Raw genomic sequence first — 26834 nt, forward strand, 5'->3', positions numbered from 1 at the left:
TGCTGTACATTGTGGGAGTATATAATACTAACAGCATACAGGAAATTACATACACTGAAAAAAAAATTATTGAAGTCACTGTTACAATGAGTCTACATTCTAAAAAATAACAGAACTGGCCTTGTTGTATCTTAAAATGATATGCAAGCAGTTCCCCGGGATTAGGGGACATACATGTATGTACAGCCAGAGCTGTAACTAGACATTTTGGTGGCCCAGTGTCAGACTGGGGCATGTGGGGCCCACTGGGGGGATGCAGTGGTAGGGGCCCATGTTTAGGGGTGTGGCCAGTCTGCAGAGGGGATGTGGCCTGCCACCACATTGGTTTAACTAACCATTAGAGAGTGCAACATCTGGGCCCCTTGATTAAATTCAGTAAATCCAGCTGCTGCATGCATGATAATGTACCAGATTATTAACAGCAATGCACTGTAGAAAATACACCATAGTCCACTATAAGGTAACATATGTATAATGTATAATTCAAGTGCACAGTCTGGAACCTGATCCTTAGAGCAGGAGGTGGACCCCCAGGCATTGGGGCCCACCGGTGGTTTCCCCTGTACCCCTGTGGGCCAGTCCAAGCCTGTGGTGGCCTGTGCCAAAAAGATAATTGGAGACACCCCCCTTCCCCATATGTTAAATAGGGAAGGTGCGCATCAAAAATATAGGGGCATGGCTTCATGGGGAAGGAGTGTGGCCACAGAATAGTACCAATTCACATTACATCGCACATTAGTGTCCATTATTCAAATCACACCATAAAGTAGTGCCACTTATACATATTACACCACAGAACAGCCACTTACACACATAATGCCAGGTAGAGTACCTTACACACATTATGCCAGGTAGAGCCCATTACACACATTACGCCAGGTAGAGCCCATTACACATATTATGCCATGGTGGAGCCCATTATACATGTTATACCAGGTAGAGCCGCTTATAAATGTTATGGCAGAAAGAGCCCCTTATACATGTTATGCCAGGTAGAGCCCCTTATACACATTACGCCAGGTAGAGCCCCTTGTGCACATTATGCCAGGTTGAGCCCCTTGCACACATTACACCAGGTAGAGCCCCTTACACACATTACACCAGGTAGAGCACATTTTACACACATTACACCAGGTAGAATACATTTTACACATTATGCCAGGTAGAGCCCCTTACACACATTATGCCAGGTAGAGCACATTATACACATTACACCATGTAGAGCCGCTTATACATGTTATGCTAGGTAGAACCCCTTATGCACATTATGCCAGGTAGAGCCCCTTGTGCACATTATGCCAGGTAGAGCCCCTTGTGCACATTATGCCAGGTTGAGCCCCTTGCACACATTACACCAGGTAGAGCCCCTTACACACATTATACCAGGTAGAGCATATTTTACACACATTACACCAGGTAGAGCCCCTTACACACATTACACCAGGTAGAGTCCCTTACACACATTATGCCAGGTAGAGCACTTTACACACATTACACCAGGTAGAGTCCAATACACACATAATGTCAGGTAGAGCATGCTATACACATTACACTGGGTAGAGCCCTTATACACATTATGCCAGGTAAAGCCCTTATACACATTACTTCAGGTAGAGCCCTTTGTACACATTATGCCAGGCAGAGCCCACTATGCACATTACGCCAGGTAGAGCCCCTTACACCACCACTCCCCCCCCCACACACACACCCTTACAGTGTAGTGTAATGCAGTGGCATAAGTTCGCCCCAGTCGCCCGGAGGCATGATAAATGTTGGTGCCTCCCCTACATACTGTATACATACACACCCTTCATATGTAGCTATCCGGCACTCATGTTGAACAGTAGTAGCGTGCTCAGGTGCCTTTCCAAATAGTAATATAGATACACATACAAAGTGGACGGCACTCCAAGTCAGTCATCACAATAAAATAGACACCAGCATAACTTTATAGCACACCTACAGTACTCCCTCACCCAACAGTGTGTCACAATGTAGATGCTTTGGCGCAGTGGTGTGCCGATATACAGTATATATATATATATATATATATAAAAATATATATATAAACAACACACAAACGCCTTTCACTTAAACACACACACCTCTCACTTACACACACACCTATTACGTACACACGCCTCCTTAGCTTAAACACACATGCCTCCTTCGCTTAAACACACACAATCCTCACTTACACACACGCCTCTCACTTACACACACACCTCTCACACACACGCCTCTCACTTACACAAACGCCTCTCACTTACACATGCTTCCTTCACTTAAAATCACACACACACATGCCTCCTTCATTTAAACTCACACACACACACACACACACACACACACACACACACACACTTCCTTCACTTAAACACACAAACATGCTTCTTTCACTTACACACACACACACACACACACACACACGCCTCTCTCACACATACACACACATCTCCCTTACACGTACACATGCCTCTTTCACTTAAAAACACACACACACACACACACACACACACACACACACACACACACAAAAACAAACACATGCTTCCTTCACTTACACACACACACACACACACACACACACACACACACACATACACACACACACCTCGCTTAAGCATGCACACATAAAACACAGTGCTGCCAACATTCATTAAAGACCCCCCAGCACCCCTCCCCTTTCCAACTACACCCCCCCCCCACAGTGCAGCTTGAGGCAAGTGCTGCCAGTGCCTACCTGCTGCTATCAGCCCAACGGAAGAACAGAGAGCATCGCTTGGCCAGCTCATCTGAAAGGGCCTGGCAGGAGCTGCATTCTGGAGCTCCCCCTAGCTGTAGCCACAGCCAGCTCTCTGCAAGAGCCAGTATCATGCGCGCGCCGAAGGCGCATGTGCAAAAATGGGGGCATGGTCTAGTTTTCACAAAGCCACACCCCATTTTGTGCGCACACCTTTCGTTATGACGTTTGTAGGAGTATGACCTTGTGTCATAACTCCGTTTTTAGTCATGTTGTACAGTGCCAAATACATATAATGCCCGGGTGAGGTATGGTATGCCGGCGACCGGGCTGCAGGCGACCAGCATACCGGCGCCGGAAGCCCGACCGCCGGCATACCGACAGCGTGGCGAGCGCAAATGAGCCCCTTCCGGGCTCGCTACGCGCGCCACGCTATTTATTCTCCCTCCAGGGGGGTCGTGGACCCCCACGACGGAGAAAAACTGTCGGTATGCCGGCTGTCAGGATTCCGGCGCCGGTATACTGTGCGCCGGGATCCCGACAGTTGGCAACCTGACGACCACCTATAATGCCCCTGTACAGTGCCACATACATATAAAAATGTCAAAAAATGGGTGCCTCCACACTGCTAGAAACATATGTCCCCACAGTGCCAGATACATATATGCTCCAAAGTGCCAGATACATATATGCCCCACAGTGCCAGATACATATATGCCTCACAGTGCCAGATACATATATGCCTCACAGTGCCAGATACATATGACCCCCCAGTGCCAGATATACATGTCCCCCCAGTGCCAGATATGCCCCCAGTGCCAGATATATATGTCCCCACAGTGCCAGCTATGCCCCTAGTGCCAGATATATATGTCCCCAAAGTGCCAGCTATGCCCCCAATGCAGTGTCCCCACAGTGCCAGATATGCACCAGTGCCAGATATACGTGTCCCCCCAGTGCCAGCTATGCCCCTGTGCCAGATATGCCTCCAGTGCCAGATATATATGTCCCCACAGTGCCAGCTATGCCCCTAGTGCCAGATATATATGCCCCCAAAGTGCCAGCTATGCCCCCAGTGCCAGATATACCCCCAGTGCCAGATATATATGTCCCCACAGTGCCAGCTATGCCCCCAATCCAGTGTTCCCAGTGCCAGATATGCCCCCCAGTGCCAGATATATATGTCCCCACAGTGCCAGCTATGCCCCCAATGCCAGTGTCCCCACAGTGCCAGATATGCCCCCCAGTGCCAGATATATATGTCCCCACAGTGCCAGCTATGCCCCCAATGCCAGTGTCCCCACAGTGCCAGATATGACCCCCAGTGCCAGGTATACATGTCCCCACAGTGCCAGCAATGCCCCCAGTGCCAGATATACATGCCCCCCCCCCATCCCTTGTGCTGCTCACCGCGCTGCTGCAGTCTGTGAGGGGAGGAGAGCGCAGCGTGCACCTCTCCTGCCCCTCACTCTCCGGCGGCTGTGTCCCTCTTCAATTATGCGCCGGTCCATGAGCCAATCAAAGCTCGCGGACCGGCAGCCTTAGCTGCCGGTCCGCAAGCTCTGATTGGCTCACGGATCGGTGCTGAATTGAAGCGCGCCGCCGCCGGAGAGTGAGGGGCAGGGGAGGCGCACGCTGCGCTCTCCTCCCCTCACAGACAGCAGCAGCAGCGCAGTGAGCGGCAGTGGGAGACAGTGGAGGAGATGTGCCCCCTTGAGGCCAGGAGCCCGGCGGCAGCCGACTCCACTGCCTCCCAGAGTTCCGCCCCTGCCCTCAGGTATGGTGCTACGAGCTCGATGTGGTGCCTTCTAAATAAAATATATTAATAATATTAATAATTGGTCTGAATCAGAGTTGTACGCTATGCCGATGTTTTTGCAATTGAGCGATTATCGGCAGACTGCACATGTGTAAAGGTGCCTTTACAACTACAATTGCATTGAAGATTTAATTGCAGAGTGATTCAGTTTATAGGGGCAATCAAATAATGCATAAATCTGTCAGCAAGGATGGGAAGCAATGGACACCATGGGGGTGATTCAGAGATGGACGCAGCCGCGCGTCTGTACGCATCAGCCAAGTCCATCTGGTATACACATGCGCACAGAGCGCAGTGCACATATGCTACCCATCCTGAAAGGATGCAACCGCAAGGTGATTGACAACGGCGGGTGTTTGGTGAGTTGTGTTTCGGCATTGTGGGGGCCTGGAGGCCAAAATGGGGGTCATGTCGGGAGCGATTTCACGGCGGCTGCGTGACTGCACACACAGCCACTCCAATAAAAAACATAGTGGCAGGCTGCGCTGGCAGGGGTCAATCCCTAATCGATGCATCAGCAATTAAATTGTGGATGCATCATGATGCGGCGCCAAACATGCTGGGCAGCCTTGCCCTGTGCTGGGCAGCCCCCAGCATGTGAGGAGATGGACGCAGATCTTGCTGCGGATGCAATGATCCACGTACATCTCTGTATATAACCCCCCATATCTCATCATATGTAAGCGCAAAATGAGCCTAAAGGTCAACAATCAAATAAAATTGATCAGATTATTACTGGCTATAATGGTAAATGTGATAGAAAGATGTCCACCTTTAGCCAGCTTGCCATAATCTTCTGACTGCACAGCAGGGCCCATTAATGCCGGAATAGTTCCAGCTTCCCAACCCATGGACTGAACAGTTGGAACTTGTTCAAATGAGCCAGGATAAGTTAGTCATTGATCCTTAGATCTGACTATCATCATGTCACTCAGCAGGACTGGCCCATGGGTGTCCAGGAAAAAGCAGATGATGTAGATAAAACTACAACCTTATACCGGAATTTTGGATAAGGGATACTCAACCTGTAGCATCTTTGATTGCGCATAGCAGGAATCACAAACAGAGCAATAGTGCAAGAACAGAAAAATCTTTTGGAAAGCAACTAAGTGTTAAACATACAAACTAGAACTATGTTGCAAAGAAAGGTTTGTACTTCAGGAGTCTTTAGAGGGTAAATGGTACCGAGATGATGAGAAAATATCCCACTTTTATAGATGTTACACACTTGCAGGTGATAAAGAAAATACTTTGCGAATGTAGTTGTTAACATTTTTGAAAATAGTCGCAAAATAGTCGCAATCAGTGATGCGATTAACATTATAGGCAATTTAAAAAGAACCGCTGAAAATGCCATACTGGAAATGCCAAGTCAACTAGCCATTATTCCTAAGCACAATAAGTGCTGAGGATATTTAGAAAATGCGCGCAGCTTCTAAACCTGTTGCTGTGTGGAGTGAGCTGCTAATAGCCAAGCTGAAATGTTTGCACTTAGCTTTTCCGTTTCCTTAATACATTAACCTGATAGATGTATTGCAATAAGCATTTCAATAGGTATTCTACTTCCCTCTCCAAATGAGACAAAGGTATTTGCATCCATTTTTGTCTGCTCTGTCCAGGCGTGTATGTCTGCCCCGTCCAGGCGTGTATGTCTGCACCGTCCAGGTGCGTATGTCTACCCCTTCCAGGCGTGTATGTCTGCCCCGTCCAGGCGTGTATGTCTGCCCCATCCAGGCGTGTATGTCTGCCCCATCCAGGTGTGTATGTCTACCCCGTCCAGCTATGTATGTCTGCCCCGTCCAGGTGTGTATGTCTGCCCCATCCAGGCGTGTACTGCCCCATCCAGGTGTGTATGTCTGCCCCGTCCAGGCGTGTATGTCTGCCCCGTCCAGGTGTGTATGTCTGCCCCGTCCAGGCGTGTATGTCTGCCCCATCCAGGCGTGTATGTCTGCCCCGTCCAGGCGTGTATGTCTGCCCTGTCCAGGTGTTTATGTCTGCACTGTTCAAGTATGTATAGTATGTCTGCTCAATCCAGGTGTGTATGTCTGCCATGTCCAGGTGTGTATGTCTGCCCTATCCAGTGTGTATGTCTGCTCTGTCCAGGTGTGTACAGTATGTCTGCCCTGTCCAGGTGTGTATGTCTGCCCTGTCCAGGTGTGTATGTCTGCCCTGTCCAGGTGTGTATGTCTGCCCTGTGCAGGTGTGTATGTCTGCTCTGTCCAGGTGTGTATGTCTGCCATGTACAGGTGTGTATGTCTGCCATGTCCAGGTGTGTATGTCTGCCATGTCCAGGTTTGCATGGTTGCACTGTTCAAGTGTGTAAAGTATGTTTGCCCTGTCCAAGTGTGTATGTCTGCTCTGTTGGGAAATGTATGCCTGCCCTGTTCAGGGGTGTATGTCTGCCCTGTTCAGGAGTGTATGGAGGGGGGGTATAAAACAGGACCAAGGTTCAATTGGTTATTGGCTCTGGTGGCTCTAGCGGCCCTAATGTGATGCAGATAGTATGTTAATAAACCACACCCAGAATATATATATATATATATATATGGTGGAGGGGGGGGGATGAGGTAATTCAAGCGACCAAGGTGTCTAATCAATAATTGAGAAAAACAGGTACTATATAAAAAAAGTGAGATTTAATAATGGGAATACAAAGCACTAAAAAAAGGGGGGGTAACATGCAATACAATATAATAAAAATGTAGCTGGGTTGGTATAAAAAGAAGTAAAAGGGGAGGAGGTTTAGACTAAAAAATACAGCAAGAGTAAATGTATCAAAAATTCATAAAAGTACATAATAACATTAAAAAAATCTTTAAAAAAGCAAAAATGCATAGGATAAAATGCAGGAAAAGGTGAGGAGAAGTAGCTTATCTTAGCAGGGTTTAAGATGAGATCAGAATGGGTGACATTCTGATCTCATCTTAAACCCTGCTAAGATAAGCTACTTCTCCTCACCTTTTCCTGCATTTTATCCTATGCATTTTTGCTTTTTTAAAGATTTTTTTAATGTTATTATGTACTTTTATGAATTTTTGATACATTTACTCTTGCTGTATTTTTTAGTCTAAACCTCCTCCCCTTTTACTTCTTTTTATACCAACCCAGCTACATTTTTATTATATTGTATTGCATGTTACCCCCCCTTTTTTTAGTGCTTTGTATTCCCATTATTAAATCTCACTTTTTTTATATAGTACCTGTTTTTCTCAATTATTGATTAGACACCTTGGTCGCTTGAATTACCTCATCCCCCCCCCTCCACCATTTTAGGAACTAGTAGGCATATATACCAGTGCTTACAATTTCTTTGAGGTACCTGAGCTGACGCCCTAAATTGCATAAGGGAGTGTCCAACAGGTGTTGTTCTGTTATTTATCACAGAGCTTATTTATTATTCCTATACTGTTGTCTATAAACTTAGATACTGTATTTGTGGCGCTGCCAGCTTCTTTTGCACACATATATATATATATATATTTATATCTATCTATCTATCTATCTATCTATCTATCTATCTATCTATCTATCTATCTACCAATCCTGTTTGGCAAACCTGAGGGTTACTCAGAGGTCTGACCCTGCGATCGATGGTCACGATGTTGATCCGATTCTGCGTCTACGGGCGCTGACTGTGGATTAGAGAATCCGACAGTGGGCACCTTTAGTTTTCACACGAGACACATCCTGCAGAAGTTGCATATTTTCCTATAGTACACAGCGGCAGCGACATTTGCATCCACCTGGTAATCAGGCCCTGTATGAGAATCTGGTGCACACGCTAGATTCTACAGTCATGGTAATCACAATAACATTTCCTGTGTTAGATTCGGTGCAATATAATATCGGAAAGAAACATGATCGTATGGTCATTGCCCGTAGCGATCACAGAAACTCGTAAGTTTTTATATACACTGTACTTAAAAAATACCCAAATACCAAATAATTCTTCTCATAGTGGCAGACAATGTGTCAGGTATTCCTGCCAATAAAAATGAAATGTTGCAATATACAGTTAAAATGTAAAACACTGAACTTATTCATTTTCTTGTACTCAGTATGATCCATAGTCCATTTATTTAAAATATCCTTCTCTTTTAATATCATACTCATCTCACATGTTTTACTGGTATATTAAGTTGAAGACAATACATTCTGCATTATTTTTTTGTCCATCGCAAAACATGATCGACAAATTCCAGACGTTACAGTAACCAGCTAATCGGAGAAAAAAGCATAAAAATAAAATAACAACACGCAAGCATTAAAATTCCCCTCGCCTTAATATCTCAGTCAATGGGCACAGACACCATCTAGCCCTGGAGAGGAAAAGAATACCTCGTTAGGAGCTGAGGTTATTTTACTAATTATATCAATTTGCTTTAAATTGTACGGGCTCAATTTTACTACTGAGTTAAGCCTTGTGTAAAGCTTTTATTTTTTGGGGGGGAGAAAATGAGAACGGCTTTTGATGTTTAATTTCTTAGTAAATGTACAGACCTACGCTGTGCAGCTAACTTAGCCACTGACCATTGAAACTGATTACTTGCTTTTAAATTCAGATCTCCCTCATACCCGCTAAATGCCTCCCCGTCAACATGTTTCAGTATGGTAATATCCTTTCAAAGCCTGAATTTTCAAGATTGTGCTTCCCTGCCTTCTCCATGCACAATTCCATAGTCTCATTTATATGCACCTTAAATCTATTCACAGAAGCCAAATTCAAGTAAAAAAGGTACAAGGGGGCACTAAAGTTCAGCTTGTCTTACAATATTATTTGGATAATGCACTTATTATACAGAAGAACATAGAGAAATGATAAAATACATATTTTTTTTGCACAATGGGCTATTTAATAAGGACCTCATATAGCTGTGCATGAAAGAACAGTTTTAGTATACATGCCCCAGTGTTATAGCAATTTGCATACATTTGGTTTTAGATTAATTAACGTATAGACAGATAAAGTTATACTATTACCGGGAACTGATATTTGTTTCATTGTTTTAGCATACAATTTTTTTAAATGAATCCACAATTGTTTTAGCATACTTTTTTGTTTTGTTAAGAAATATATTGTTTTTTATTAATATAATTATTAAAAAATAAATTCCTAAGTATATGAAAGTTATTTACAGTGCATAAACTATGCCAAACATTAAGCCCCTGGCTTCAATTGCTTGCTGTAATTTATCGCAGGCTAATTGAGGATTTGTTTTCGGGACCTCTGCAATTTCTGAAAAGAAATTCCCAATAAGTGCCCACATTTGCGATCGCGAATGCGAAAACACATAGGCCTGGGAACTTTTCCTGGATTCTATGGGGACGGGGGGGTTATGCAATTAGCTCTGTTTTTTTGCCTAGATGAAAAAACTGAGCTTTTTGCTATTTTTAGGGCGAATGGGGAATCGTTCTATGCAATAGTAGATTTTCGCCTAGGTAAAAAATGTGGCAGGGTCGGAAAACACATGGATTTGCGAATCCACGTGTTTTCAGTCAAAAACACTGGCCATTTTCGCTGATTTTGAGGGATTTTTCGCCAATGCCTTTTCACTTTATAAAAGTGCGAAAATGCCTTCAAAACGGACGAATATTGTGCCACATTATAGTGCCCCAGTTCTTATTATGCCACACTATAGTGCCTCCACCTCATATTGTGCCACATTATAGTGCCCCAGTTCTTATTATGCCACACTATAGCGCCTCCACTTCATATTGTGACACATTAGTGTCCCAGTTCATATTATGTAACATTACAATGCCTCCACTTCATATTGTGCCAAATTATAGTGCCCCATTTCTTATTATGCCACACTATAGTGCCTCCACTTCATATTGTGCCACATTATAGTGCCCCAGTTCTTATTATGCCACACTATGGTGCCTCCACTTCATATTGTGCCACATTATAGTGCCCCAGTTCTCATTATGTCACACTATAGTGCTTCCATTTCATATTGTGCCCCATCATAGTGCCCCAGTTTTTATTATGTCACACTATAGTGCCTCCACTTCATATTGTGCCACATTATAGTGCCCCAGTTCATATTGTGCCTCATTACAGTGCCCTAGTACTTATTATGCCACACTATAGTGCTTCCATTTCATATTGTGCCACATCATAGTGCCCCAGTTTTTATTATGTCACACTATAATGCCTCCACTTCATACTGTGCTAAATTATAGTGCCCCAGTTTATATTATGCCACACTATAGTACCTCCACTTCATATTGTGCCTCATTACAGTGCCCCAGTTCATATTATGCCACACTATAGTGCCTCCACTTAATTTTGTGCCTCATTACAGTGGCCCAGTTCATATTATGTAAAATTATAATGCCTCCACTTCATACTGTGCCAAATTATAGTGCCCCAGTTTATATTATGCCACACTATAGTACCTCCACTTCATATTGTGCCTCATTACAGTGCCCCAGTTCATAATATGCCACACTATAGTGCCTCCACTTAATTTTGTGCCTCATTACAGTGGCCCAGTTCATATTATGTAAAATTATAATGCCTCCACTTCATACTGTGCCAAATTATAGTGCCCCAGTTCATGTTATGCCACACTATAGTGCCTCCACTTCACATTGTGCCTCATTACAGTGCCCCCAGTTCATATAATGTAAAATTATAATGCCCTCCAGTTAATTTTATATAATTTTGAAGGGACCTGTATCCGAATACCACAGCAGTTGTTCATTTTATGCCTCATAATAGTGCTCTAGTTCATTTTCTGAACCATAGCAGTGCCTTGGTTAATTTTATGCCCCATAGTAGTTCCCTAGTTTCATTTATGAACCATAGTAGTGCCGCAGTTTACATTAGGGGCCTGATTCATGTTTGTAAGTAAAGCAAAAAAGCAAGTAGCTGGGCAAAAGCATGCTGCACTGCAGCTGGGGCAGATGTAACATGTGCAGAGAGTTAAATGTGAGAGGGGTCTGTCCAAACTCAGATCTAAATTGCAGTGCAAAAATAGAGTTGGACAGCACTTGTGGGCTACATGCAAACGCAGCCAGTATTTACCCTGCACAGAAAAGGGGTGGGCCCTGACAAAGGGGGAGGGGCCTAGCAGAACCTCTGTTCGTATCACTGTAGGGGGCGTGCCAAGCACTCTCTGAGTTGCTGGGCTGCCCCTAGGCTCTCCCTGTACTGTGAAGAGATGCCATATTTTCCCCCTTCTGCGTGGCTGCTTCCCCAGCTGCCCTCACCATGGGGACCTTGCAGGCCGTGGGTGGGACATTCCCAAAGAAATGGAACAGTCCCGCTGAAATTTACATTATGACATACAGTATCCCCAGTACATATTATGCCACAATATAGTGCCTCCACTTCATATTGTGCCTCCTTACAGTGGCCCAGTTCTTATTATGTCACACTATAGTGCCTCCATTTCATATTGTGTCACTTTATTGTGCCCCAGTTCATATTGTGCCACACTGTAGTGCCTCCACTTCATATTGTGCCTCATTACAGAGGCCCATGTCATACTATGCCACACTATAGTAACTCCACTTCATAGTGTGCCTCATTATAGTGTCCCAGTTCATATTATGTAACATTATAATGCCTCCACTTCATATTGTACCAAATGATAGTACCCCAGTTTATATTATGCCACACTATAATGTCTCCACATCATAGTATTCCTCATTACAGTGCCCCAGTTCATATTATGCCACACTAGAGTGCCTTCACTTTATTTTGTGCCTCATTACAGTGGTCCAGTTCATATTATGTAAAATTATAATACCTCCACTTCATACTGTGCCAAATTATAGTGCCCCAGTTCATATTATGCCACACTATAGTGCCTCCACTTCATATCGTGCCTCATTACAGTGCCCCCAGTTCATATTATGTACAATTATAATGCCCTCCAGTTAATTGTATATCACATTACAACGAGCATAACTCATTGCGCCAAATTTTTTTTTTTTGTGAACTAATTTGACTCCATAGACTTTATAACTTTCCTTAAAACATCAGTATAGATACGCAGGGGTGTAGCCAGAACCAGGAGCATAACTAGATATATATTAGGCCCCATGGTGCCTCCCAATGGTAAAAAAATGTATCTAACATATGTAACTGTGACAGGGAAGGTGGGCCTCTAAGGTTCTGGGCCTCTAAGGTTCTGGGCCCCATAGCAACTGCACTCCCTGCACCTATGGATGGTAGCTACGCCCTTGTAGCTACATTTACTGATCATATTGTCTCTGCCTATGCTCATATTAGTCCTGACTCTAGGTCGATTGCATCCAGCAAATGTTTGCAGACTGCGCATGTGCCACACCATGGAGGCTATGAGACCATCGCGCTCACTTTGTGTGTGCATGGATCTTACCATCAGTGAAATTAACATTTCTTGGCAGCAATTAGGAGACTATCATGGGAAAGTGTCATCTCATGGCAGTGTCACGGAAGTGTGGTGACCATGTTGCCATACTCCTGTGCTGGTGTGAGGCGTGTCTCTGGAGAAGGGATACCTGTTTCTAATGCATCTTTTGCACCCAGCATGAGGTAGGTATAAGTGACGATACTAATAATGTATTTTTCTTGTTTAGAATGACCCCTCCCTTTCACGCACCTGAAAAGTATTACTAAATTAATGAGCAGCTACCATTTTCAATTGCTATACTTGGAGATTCAAGTAATCTGTTTGTTTATCCATATCTAGTTAAAATACAGCCTTTACCTGGTGGATTACCATCATCATTTCTAAGACTAGATTCCACAGGGATGTGATTTGCATTCCAGACTCATAAAAAACACAAAAACCTATACTAGCATATTGGACTCATCATGGTGTGTGTGTCTGTCTCTCTCTCTCTCCCTCCATTGTGCACTAATGTGCCATATCATCTTTGTACAATACCTGGCTCCCGGCCTCACTACTTCTTGCCTCTTACCCTTCCCATCACTCAAAACCTTGCTGCAAGAGCCATTAGGAGGCTCTATCTCCATAGGCATAACAGATGTGTCAACTCATAGCAAATTATTATATCGATCAGAAGAATTACTATATACAACAAATCACCAGCCAGGCACCAGATGAAAGCCACAAGCACATTGCTCACCCAATGACACTTTCTTATAGGACCTCATGTCAGCCCTTTCTGAGAACTTATGTATCAATAAGGGGCCCTATGATGCATGTCAGCAAATTTCTATTGATGAGGGTGCATTTCTGAGAGTGGACAATCTTTGGAATGTCTCTTCAGTATGGGGCTGACCGTGATTTGGATTTAATACATTCTGCAGATGTTTTTAACAACAACATGTGTTGTTCCACACACTGCATGGGCCATACACAACTTTGCCTTGGAGTACCACGTATAACCTCTAGGGGGCAGGGATGTAAGGTTTGTTTAGACATGGCCAAAGTACAGTAAGGGGGATCACCCATGGTTACAAAACAGACGTATTGTATCAGCTGTCTATAGGCGGACCACTTGCAGATGCTCGACCGCTGACGCATGTTGTGAACTGATGATGATGATGATGATGATGACAACAACCGACAACCTCATCTGATTGGCTGAATACATCTAATTACCCCTGATCGTGCTAATATTCCTTTAAAATAGCTTCTGCGTTCTGTTTGCAGGATCACAGTGAAATAAGCAATCACTGCATTAATGAAGTGTGTTTCCTAGCCAGCTTGTAATGGTGAAAGCAACTGATATGTTTGTTATTATTTACTCTAAGAAACACAACATTTTTAGGTTTGTGTTTTGCTCAATTTGTATTTTTCATGCTCACAGGGTCTTTACTATTTGTTATTTACATCTCCCAACCATGTACTTTAATGGGTAGGGATTGTGTACTGATTTTTGAGTATTTCATACTATCCTGTGAAACCACAACTCCTGTTGTGTTCTGGTTACATTTACTCCTGCGAGTATATTTACTCAAGTGTGGTAGCGTAAGTAAGATTTTAAACCTACCGGTAAATCTTTTTCTCGTAGTCCGTAGAGGATGCTGGGACTCCGTAAGGACCATGGGGATAGACGGGCTCCGCAGGAGACATGGGCACTTTAAGAAAGACTTTGACTCTGGGTGTGCTCTGGCTCCTCCCTCTATGCCCCTCCTCCAGACCTCAGTTAGAGAAACTGTGCCCAGAGGAGACGGACAGTACAAGGAAAGGATTTTTGTAATCCAAGGACAAGATTCATACCAGCCACACCAATCACACCGTATAACTTGTGATATACTATCTAGTTAACAGTATGAAGAACAACATATCATCGGCCCAAACCCGATGAAACTATAACATAACCCTTATGTAAGAAAATAACTATATACAAGTCTTGCAGAAGTAGTCCGCACTTGGGACGGGCGCCCAGCATCCTCTACGGACTACGAGAAAAAGATTTACCGGTAGGTTTAAAATCTTATTTTCTCTAACGTCTTAGAGGATGCTGGGACTCCGTAAGGACCATGGGGATTATACCAAAGCTCCCAAACGGGCGGGAGAGTGCATATGACACTGCAGCACCGATTGAGCAAACAGGAGGCCCTCCTCAGCCAGGGTATCAAACTTATAGAACTTTGCAAAGGTGTTTGACCCCGACCAAGTAGCAGCTCGGCACAGCTGTAGTGCCGAGACCCCTCGGGCAGCCGCCCAAGACGAGCCCACCTTCCTAGTGGAATGGGCCTTAACCGATTTCGGTAACGGCAATCCTGACGTAGAATGCGCCTGCTGAATCGTGTTACAGATCCAGCGAGCAATAGTCTGCTTTGAAGCAGGGCCGCCAACCTTGTTGGCTGCATACAGGACAAACAGTGCTTCTGTTTTTCTGATCCCAGCCGTTCTGGCCACGTAAATTTTCAAAGCCCTGACCACATCAAGGGACTCGGAATCCTCCAAGTCACGTGTAGCCACAGGCACGACAATAGGTTGGTTCATATGAAAGGATGAGACCACCTTAGGTAGGAATTGAGGACGGGTCCGCAACTCCGCTCTATCCATATGGAAAACCAGATAGGGGCTTTTATGTGATAAAGACGCCAATTCCGAAACTCGCCTAGCCGAAGCCAAGGCTAACAACATGACCACCTTCCAAGTGAGATATTTCAACTCCACTGTTTTAAGTGGTTCAAACCAATGTGACTTAAGGAAACTTAACACCACGTTAAGGTCCCAAGGCGCCACCGGAGGTACAAAAGGAGGCTGAATATGCAGTACTCCCTTCACAAAAGTCTGTACTTCAGGTAAAGAGGCCAATTCCTTTTGAAAGAAAATGGATAAGGCTGAAATCTGAACCTTAATGGAGCCTAATTTTAGGCCCAAATTCACTCCAGTTTGTAGGAAGTGAAGAAACCGGCCTAGATGGAATTCTTCCGTAGGAGCATTCCTGGCCTCACACCAAGAAACATATTTTCGCCATATTCGGTGATAATGTTTAGACATCACGTCCATCCTAGCCTTTATTAGCGTAGGAATGACCTCATCCGGAATACCTTTTTCCGCTAGGATCCGGCGTTCAACCGCCATGCCGTCAAACGCAGCCGCGGTAAGTCTTGGAACAGACAGGGACCTTGTTGTAACAGGTCCTGCCTTAGAGGAAGAGGCCACGGATCTTCTGTGAGCATTTCTTGCAGATCCAGATACCAGGTCCTTCGTGGCCAATCTGGAACAATGAGAATTGTTCTCACTCCTCTTTTTCTTATTATCCTCAACACCTTGGGTATGAGAGGAAGAGGAGGAAACACATATACCGACTGGAACACCCGCGGTGTCACTAGGGTGTCCACAGTTAGCACCTGAGGGTCTCTTGACCTGGCGCAATACCTGTGTAGCTTTTTGTTGAGACGGGATGCCATCATGTCTATTTGGGGCAGTCCCCACCGACTTACAATCTGAGCGAAGACTTCCTGATGAAGTCCCCACTCTCCCGGATGCAGATCGTGTCTGCTGAGGAAGTCTGCTTCCCAGTTGTCCACTCCCGGAATGAACACTGCTGACAGAGCGCTTACATGATTCTCCGCCCAGTGAAGAATTCTGGTGGCTTCTGCCATTGCCACTCTGCTCCTTGTGCCGCCTTGGCGGTTTACATGAGCTACTGCGGTGATGTTGTCTGACTGGATCAGAACTGGTCAATTGCGAAGTAAGATCTCCGCTTGACGTAGGGCGTTGTATATGGCCCTTAGTTCCAGGATGTTGATGTGAAGACAAGTCTCTTGACTTGACCAAAGTCCTTGGAAATTTCTTCCCTGTGTGACTGCTCCCCAACCTCGGAGGCTCGCGTTCGTGGTCACCAGGATCCAATCCTGAATGCCAAACCTGCGGCCCTCTAGAAGGTGAGCACTGTTTAGCCACCACAGGAGAGATACTCTGGCCCTGGGGGACAGGGTGATCCGCTGATGCAATTGCAGATGCGACCCGGACCATTTGTCCAATAGGTCCCATTGGAAGGTCCTTGTATGGAATCTGCCATATGGAATGGCTTCGTATGTTGCCACCATCTTTCCCAGAACTTGAGTGCAATGATGTACTGACACTTGTTTTGGTTTCAACAGGTTCATGACTAGAGTCATGAGTTCCTGCGCTTTTTCCGTCGGAAGAAAAACCCTTTTCTGGTCTGTGTCCAGAATCATGCCCAAGAAGGACAGATGAGTTGTAGGATTCAGCTGCGACTTTGGAATATTGAGAATCCAGCCGTGTCGCTGTAACACATTCAGTGAAAGTGATACGCTGTTCAGCAACTTCTCCCGTGATCTCGCTTTTATGAGGAGATCGTCCAAGTACGGGATAATTGTGACACCCTGCTTGCGCAGGAGCACCATCATTTCCGCCATTACCTTGGTGAAAATTCTCGGGGCCGTGGAAAGCCCAAACGGCAACGTCTGAAATTGGTAATGACAATCCTGTACCGCAAATCTCAGGTACGCCTGATGAGGAGGAAATATGGGGACATGCAGGTATGCATCCTTTATCTCCAGAGATACCAAAAAATCTCCCCCTTCTAGGCTGGCGATGACTGCCCTGAGTGATTCCATCTTGAACTTGAACCGTTTTAAGTAAAGGTTCAGGGATTTTAAATTTAAAATGGGTCTGACCGAACCGTCCGGTTTCGGAACCACAAACAGAGTTGAGTAGTACCCCTGCCCTCTTTGAAGCAGGGGAACCTCTACCACCACTTGTTGAAGACACAATTTGTGAATCGCATGTAACACTATCTCCCTTTCCAGGGGTTGTTTCGGTATTGCCGATTTGAAAAACCGGCGATGAGGCACTTCTTCGAATTCCAGCTTGTAACCCTGGAAAACTATTTCTATTGCCCATGGATCCACCTGTGAGTGGACCCAGACGTGGCTGAACAGTCGAAGACGTGCCCCCACAGGAGCTGACTCCCTCAGGGGAGCCCCAGCGTCATGCGGTGGATTTTGCAGAGGTCGGGGAGGACTTCTGTTCCTGGGAACTAGCTGTGGTATGCAGCTTTTTCCCTCTGCCCTTACCTCTGGCAAGAAAGGACGATCCACGTGCTCTCTTGCTTTTATTGGAACGAAAGGACTGCATTTGATAATGAGGCGCTTTCTTAGATTGTGAGGGAATAATAAGAATTTACTTACCGATAATTCTATTTCTCGGAGTCCGTAGTGGATGCTGGGGTTCCTGAAAGGACCATGGGGAATAGCGGCTCCGCAGGAGACAGGGCACAAAAAAGTAAAGCTTTTACCAGATCAGGTGGTGTGCACTGGCTCCTCCCCCTATGACCCTCCTCCAGACTCCAGTTAGGTACTGTGCCCGGACGAGCGTACACAATAAGGGAGGCAATTTGAATCCCGGGTAAGACTCATACCAGCCACACCAATCACACCGTACAACTTGTGATCTAAACCCAGTTAACAGTATGATAACAGAAAGAGCCTCTTAAAGATGGCTCCTTAACAATATAACCCGAATTTGTTAACAATAACTATGTACAGTATTGCAGATAATCCGCACTTGGGATGGGCGCCCAGCATCCACTACGGACTCCGAGAAATAGAATTATCGGTAAGTAAATTCTTATTTTCTCTATCGTCCTAAGTGGATGCTGGGGTTCCTGAAAGGACCATGGGGATTATACCAAAGCTCCCAAACGGGCGGGAGAGTGCGGATGACTCTGCAGCACCGAATGAGAGAATTCCAAGTCCTCTTTTGCCAGGGTATCAAATTTGTAGAATTTTACAAACGTGTTTTCCCCCGACCACGTAGCTGCTCGGCAGAATTGTAATGCCGAGACCCCTCGGGCAGCCGCCCAAGATGAGCCCACCTTCCTTGTGGAATGGGCCTTAACAGATTTAGGCTGTGGCAGGCCTGCCACAGAATGAGCAAGTTGAATTGTGTTACAAATCCAACGAGCAATCGTCTGCTTAGAAGCAGGGGCACCCAACTTGTTGGGTGCATATAGTATCAACAGCGAGTCAGATTTTCTGACTTCAGCCGTCCTTGAAATGTATATTTTTAAGGCTCTGACAACGTCCAACAACTTGGAGTCCTCCAAGTCGCCAGTGGCCGCAGGCACCACAATAGGTTGGTTCAGGTGAAACGCTGATACCACCTTAGGGAGAAAATGCGGACGAGTCCTCAGTTCTGCCCTATCCGAATGGAAGATTAGATAAGGGCTTTTATAAGATAAAGCCGCCAATTCAGATACTCTCCTGGCGGAAGCCAGGGCCAGTAACATAGTCACTTTCCATGTGAGATATTTAAAATCCACCTTTTTCAATGGTTCAAACCAATGGGATTTGAGGAAATCTAAAACTACATTTAGATCCCACGGTGCCACCGGAGGCACCACAGGAGGCTGTATATGCAGTACTCCTTTAACAAAAGTCTGTACCTCAGGAACTGAGGCCAATTCTTTTTGGAAGAATATTGACAGGGCCGAAATTTGAACCTTAATAGATCTCAATTTGAGACCCATAGACAATCCTGATTGTAGGAAATGTAGGAAACGACCCAGTTGAAATTCCTCCGTCGGAACACTCCGATCCTCGCACCACGCGACATATTTTCGCCAAATGCGGTGATAATGTTTCGCGGTGACTTCCTTCCTTGCCTTAATCAAGGTAGGAATGACTTCTTCTGGAATGCCTTTCCCTTTTAGGATCTGGCGTTCAACCGCCATGCCGTCAAACGCAGCCGCGGTAAGTCTTGAAAGAGACAGGGACCCTGTTGTAGCAGGTCCCTTCTCAGAAGTAGAGGGCACGGGTCGTCCGTGACCAACTCTTGAAGTTCCGGGTACCAAGTCCTTCTTGGCCAATCCGGAGCCACTAGTATTGTTCTTACTCCTCCTCACCGTATAATCTTCAATACCTTTGGTATGAGAGGCAGAGGAGGAAACACATATACTGATTTGTACACCCAAGGTGTTACCAGTGCGTCCACAGCTATTGCCTGTGGATCCAGTTTCTTGTTGAGGCGAGACGCCATCATGTCTACCATTGGTCTTTCCCAACAGTTTATTAGCATGTGGAAGACTTCTGGATGAAGACCCCCCTCTCCCGGGTGAATATCGTGTCTGCTGAGGAAGTCTGCTTCCCAGTTGTCCACGCCCGGGAAGAACACTGCTGACAGTGCTATTACGTGATTCTCCGCCCAGCGAAGAATCTTGGCAGCTTCTGCCATTGCACTCCTGCTTCTTGTGCCGCCCTGTCTGTTTACATGGGCGACCGCCGTGATGTTGTCCGACTGAATCAACACCGGTTTTCCTTGCAGGAGTGGTTCCGCCTGGCTTAGAGCATTTTAGATTGCTCTTAGTACCAGAATGTTTATGTGAAGAGACTTTTCCAGGTTCGTCCATACCCCCTGGAAGTTTCTTCCTTGTGTGACTGCTCCCCAACCTCTCAGGCTGGCGTCCGTGGTCACCAGGATCAAATCCTGTATGCCGAATCTGCGGCCCTCCAATAGATGAGCCTTTTGCAACCACCACAGAAGATATACCCTTGTCCTTGGCGACAGGGTTATTCGCAGGTGCATCTGAGGATGCGACCCTGACCATTTGTCCAACAGATCCCTTTGGAAAATTCTTGCATGGAATCTGCCGAATGGAATTGCTTCGTAAAAAGCCACCATTTTTCCCAGGACTCTTGTGCATTGATGTACAGACACCTTTCCTGGTTTTAGGAGGTTCCTGACAGGTCGGATAACTCCTTGGCTTTTTCCTCGGGAAGAAAAACCTTTTTCTGAACCGTGTCCAGAATCATCCCTAGGAACAGCAGACGTATCGTCGGAAAACAGCTGCGATTCTTGGAATATTTAGAATCCAGTCGTGCCGTCGAAGAACTACTTTAGATAGTGCTCTTCCGACCTCCAACTGTTCTCTTGAACTTGCCCTTTTTAGGTCGTGCAAGTAAGGGATAATTTAGATGCCTTTTTTCTTTGAAGAAACATCTTTTCGGCCATTACCTTGGTAAAAAGGCCCGGGGTGCCGTGGATAATTCAAACGGCATCGTCTGAAACTGATATTGACAGTTCTGTACCACGAACCAGAGGTACCCTTGATGAGAAGGACAAAATTTGGACATGGAGGTAATCCTTGATGTCCAGGGACACCATATAGTCCCCTTTTTTCCGGTTCGCTATCACTGCTCTGAGTGACTTTATCTCGATTTGAACCTTTTATGTAAGTGTTCAAAACATTTTAGATTTAGACTATGTGTCACCAAGCCGTCTGGCTTCAGTACCACAATATAGTGTGGAAAAATAATACCCTTTTCCTTGTCGTAGGAGGGGTACTTTGATTATCACCTGCTGGATATACAGCTTGTGAATTGTTTCCAATGCTGCCTCCCTGTCGGAGGGAGCCGTTGGTAAAGCAGACTTCAGGAACCTGCGAGGAGAAGATGTCTCGACTCTCCAATCTTTACCCCTGGGATAATACTCGTACGATCTAGGGGTCAACTTGCGAGTGATCCCACTGCGCCCTGAGACTCTTGAGACTACCCCCCCACCTTGAGTCCGCTTGCACGGCCCCAGCGTCATGCTGAGGACTTGGCAGACGCGGTGGAGGGCTTCTTTTCCTGGGAAAGGGCTGCCTGCTGCAGTCTACTTCCCTTACCTCTATGTCTGGGCAGATATGACTGGCCTTTTGCCTGCATGCCCTCATGGGAAAGGAAAGATTGAGGCTGAAAAGACGGTGTCTTTTTTAGCTGAGATGTAACTTGGGGTAAAAAAGGTTGGATTTCCCAGCTGTTGCTGTGGTCCCCAGGTCCGATGGACCGACCCCCAAATAACTCCTTCCCTTTATACAGCAATACTTCCATCTGCCGTATGGGATCTGTATCACCTGACCACTGTCGTGTCCCTGACATGTTCTGGGAGATATGGACAACGCACTTATCTTGATGCCAGAGAGCAAATATCCCTCTGTGCATCTCACATACATATATATAGAATGCATCCTATTAAATGCTCTACATGAATAAAATATTTTCAGTCAGGGAATCCGACCAAGCCAACCCAGCACTGCATCTCCAGGCTGATGGCGATCGCTGGTCGCAGTATAACCACCGTATGTGTGTATATACTTTTTAGGATATTTTTCCAGCTTCCTATCAGCTGGCTCCTTGAGGGCGGCCGTATCTGGAGACGGTAACGCCACTTGATAAGCGTGTGAGCGCCTTATCACCCTAAGGGGTGTTTCCCAACGTACCCTAATTTCTGGCGGGAAAGGGTATAACGCCAATATTTGCTATCGGGGTAACCCTACGCATCATCACACACTTCATTTTATTTTATCTGATTCAGGAAAAACTACAGGTAGTTTTTTCACTCCCACATAATACCCTTTCTTGTGGTACTTGTAGTATCAGAAACACGTAACACCTCCTTCATTGCCCTTAACGTGTGGCCCTAATGAGAAATACGTTTGTTTATTCACCGTCGACACTGTATTCAGTGTCCGTGTCTGTGTCTGTGTCGACCGACTGAGGTAAATGGGCGTTTTTTAAAACCCCTGACGGTGTTTCTGAGACGCCTGGACCGGTCCTAATAGATTGTCGGCCGTCTCATGTCGTCAACCGACCTTGCAGCGTGTTGACATTCTCACGTAATTCTCTAAATAAGCCATCCATTCCGGTGTCGACTCCCTAGAGAGTGACATCACCATTACAGGCAATTTCTCCGCCTCCTCACCAACATCGTCCTCATACATGTCGACACACACGTACCGACACACAGCACACACACCGGGAATGCTCTGACAGAGGACAGGACCCACTAGCCCTTTGGGGAGACAGAGGGAGAGTCTGCCAGCACACACCAAAAACGCTATAATTTTATAGGGACAACCTTATATAAGTGTTTCTCCCTTATAGCATCTTTTATATATATACAATATCGCCAAAATCAGTGCCCCCCCTCTCTGTTTTAACCCTGTTTCTGTAGTGCAGTGCAGGGGAGAGCCTGGGAGCCTTCTCTCCAGCTTTTCTGTGAGAGAAAATGGCGCTGTGTGCTGAGGAGATAGGCCCCGCCCCTTTTTCGGCGGGCTCGTCTCCCGCTATTTTTGAAGTTAGGCAGGGGTTAAATATCTCCATATAGCCTCTGTGGGCTATATGTGAGGTATTTTTTGCCTCTAATAAGGTTTTTATTTGCCTCTCAGAGCGCCCCCCCCAGCGCTCTGCACCCTCAGTGACTGTTGTGTGAAGTGTGCTGAGAGGAAAATGGCGCACAGCTGCAGTGCTGTGCGCTACCTTTATGAAGACTCAGGAGTCTTCAGCCGCCGATTTTGGACCTCTTCTCTCTTCAGCGTCTGCAAGGGGGCCGGCGGCGCGGCTCCGGTGACCATCCAGGCTGTACCTGTGATCGTCCCTCTGGAGCTAGTGTCCAGTAGCCAAGCAGCAAATCCACTCTGCACGCAGGTGAGTTCACTACTTCTCCCCTAAGTCCCTCGTTGCAGTGATCCTGTTGCCAGCAGGACTCACTGTAAAGTAAAAAACCTAAGCTAAACTTTCTCTAAGCAGCTCTTTAGGAGAGCCACCTAGATTGCACCCTTCTCGTTCGGGCACAAAATCTAACTGGAGTCTGGAGGAGGGTCATAGGGGGAGGAGCCAGTGCACACCACCTGATCTGGTAAAAGCTTTACTTTTTTGTGCCCTGTCTCCTGCGGAGCCGCTATTCCCCATGGTCCTTTCAGGAACCCCAGCATCCACTTAGGACGATAGAGAAATATGGCAAAAGATTTGATTTACCTGCCGTAGCCGTGGAGACGAGGTCCGAGAGTCCCTCTCCAAACAATTCCTCACCCTTGTAAGGCAACAACTCCATATGTCTCTTGGAGTCGGCATCACCAGTCCACTGTCGGGTCCATAAGACACGCCTAGCAGAAATAGACAGAGCGTTTATCCTGGAACCCAGTAAACTAATGTCTCTTTGAGCATCCCTCATATACAAGACCGCATCTTTTATATGCCCCAGGGTCAATAAAATGGTATCCTTATCAAGAGTCTCAATATCCGTTGATAAGGAATCTGTCCAAGCTGCTACAGCACTACAAACCCAGGCCGACGCAATAGCCGGTCTGAGTAATGTACCAGAATGTGTGTAAATGGACTTCAGGGTAACCTCCTGCTTGCGGTCAGCAGGATCATTGAGGGTAGCCGCATCTTGGGATGGAAGCGCTATCTTTTTTGATAAGCGCGTCAAGGCCTTGTCCACCCTAGGGGAGGATTCCCACCGTATCTTGTCCTGCGACGGGACAGGATACGCTGTTGGGATCCTTTTGGGAATCTGTAGGTTTTTTTTTTCCGTCTGGAGTTTCCCACGCTTTTTCACATACTTCGTTCAGCTCATGTGAGGAGGGAAAGGAGACCTCAGGTTTCTTTCCTTTATACATGTGTACCCTCGTGTCAGGGACAGGGGGTTCCTCAGTGATATGCAACACATCTTTTATTGCGATAATCATATATCGAATACCTTTAGCCACCTTTGGCTGTAATTTTGTATCATCATAATCGACACTGGAGTCTGAATCCGTGTCAACTATTTGGGATAGTGGGCGCTTCTGAGACCCCGAAGGTCCCGGCGACATAGGGACAGGCATGGGTTGACTCCCTGACTGTGCCCCAGCTTCGGCTTTGTCTAGCCTTTTGTGCAATAAATTAACATTTGCACTTAAAACATTCCACATCTCCATCCAGTCCGGCGTCGGCACAGCGGACGAAGACCTAACATTCATAAACTCCCCCTCCTCCTTAGGTGAGCCCTCAACCTCAGACATGTCGACACACACGTACCGACACACCACACATACACAGGGAAGCTCTTTTCTGAAGACAGGTTCCCACAAGGCCCTTTGGAGAGACAGATAGAGAGTATGCCAGCACACACCCCAGCGCTATATGACCCAGGAAAAACACAGTAAATTAATGTTTACCCAGCAGCGCTGTTTATGTATCTGCGCCAATTATGTGCCCCCCCTCTACTTTAAAACCCTCTGTCACCGTGTGTCAAGCAGGGGAGAGTCCGGGGAGCTTCCTCTCAGCGGTGCTGTGGAGAAAAAATGGCGCTGGTGAGTGCTGAGGGAGAAGCCCCGCCCCCTCGGCGGCGGGCTTCTGTCCCGCTCAATTTTTTTAATACATGGCGGGGGCTCTTTGTATACATGTACAGTGCCCAGCTGTACATGTATATACATATCTGTGCCATAAGAGAGGTTCATATTGCTGCCCAGGGCGCCCCCCCCCCCCCCCCCCCCTGTGCCCTGCACCCTTACAGTGACCGGAGTGTGTGAGGTGAAGGGGAGCACTGGCGCACAGCTGCAGTGCTGTGCGTTACCTCAGTGAAGATTCAAGTGTCTTCTGCCGCCTCAGATGGGTCTTTTCCTCACATACTCACCCGGCTTCTTTCTTCCGGCTCTGCGAGGAGGACGGCGGCGCGGCTCTGGGACGGACGGCGAGGGTGAGACCTGCTTACCGATCCCTCTGGAGCTAATGGTGTCCAGTAGCCTAAGAAACAGAGCCCTGAACTCAGAGAAGTGGGTCTGTTTCTCTCTCCTCAGTCCCTCGATGCAGGGAGTCTGTTGCCAGCAGGCTCCCTGAAAATAAAAAACCTAACAAAAATGCTTTCTTACAGGAAACTCAGGAGAGCTCCTGAAATGCACCCAGTCTCCACTGGGCACAGTATCAAACTGAGGTCTGGAGGAGGGGCATAGAGGGAGGAGCCAGTGCACACCCAGAGTCAAAGTCTTTCTTAAAGTGCCCATGTCTCCTGCGGAGCCCGTCTATCCCCATGGTCCTTACGGAGTCCCAGCATCCTCTAGGACGTTAGAGAAATGCTTTTTTGTATTTTCCGGAACACATTTAACATCTGGAATTAAATGCAAATTGCGTCCCACTCCACATAAGTCCCTATGTATGACAAGGTGTATAGATGCAAATGAGCTTGGTGAATGTTTTTATTCTTAATTGCTCACTCCTTTGTTTGTGTGTATATGCGAAAAAACCTATTCATATCCAAAATCAATTTTTCTAAACTGAATCATCCTGCTTGTCCAATATCCACTGGTGGCCTTATCTGTCTGTACAGATATGTGTCCAGAATGAGGATATTTACCAAAACTGCACATGCTTTAACTACGCAATAGTGGCGCAAATGGTAAGGGTGCACTCACAATCAAGTGCTGTTATTGTTCATCGCCTGCTAGGGATGGTTGGGTATCAGATCCCGGCGGATGGGATGGCAGCAGTCAGAATACTGTCGCCGGCATCCAAATGCTGAAGATCATGACAGGGGTGAGTTAAGCATTCAAACTCTTCCCCCTACACCCTTAACCTTCCCTTACCACAGTCTAACCCTAACGTCCTAGCAGGGATGGACTAGGCCCTCTTTCCCGCTCTGGCATCCGCGTGCATGCGTGCGCGCAACTATAAAGGGGCGCGTGGACACTGCAAATGGGGGCGTGCCGCGAGTCCATATTGCTTAGCAACGGGGCACAATGGGCAGCGGCAGCGGGGGACAAACCAGAGAGCTGGGAGCTGTGCGCGGCTTTCACGGCTCTCTGTGTACCGGACCGGACCACCAGCCCATTGGCACTTCTGGGGCTAAAGCACACCCCCTCCCTCTCCTGCAGTTTAACCCTAATCCTCCTGGTTATACTTACTTTCGGAATTCCGGGTGTCGGGATTCAGTCGTTGGGATCCTGACATTTTTGGATTCCGGCGTCAGTGTTCTGCCGGGTGTCGGGATTCCGGCGTTGGAAATTCGGCTGCCGGGATCCCGACAGCCAGGATCTTGAAAGTTACCCTATTGTAGGTGTATGCTCAGATGCTGAGGA

The 26834-nt window shown here is 46.4% G+C and overlaps 1 protein-coding gene across 1 annotated transcript in view; it reads left to right on the forward strand.

The window, feature by feature from the left end:
- Positions 1 to 26834, forward strand: part of LOC134944673 (dynein axonemal heavy chain 11-like) — a 697358-nt gene that overhangs the window by 26476 nt on the left and 644048 nt on the right. The gene's annotated exons all lie outside the window — the stretch shown is intronic.

This window comes from Pseudophryne corroboree, chromosome 7 (assembly GCF_028390025.1).
Source record: "Pseudophryne corroboree isolate aPseCor3 chromosome 7, aPseCor3.hap2, whole genome shotgun sequence".
NCBI lineage: Eukaryota > Metazoa > Chordata > Amphibia > Anura > Myobatrachidae > Pseudophryne > Pseudophryne corroboree.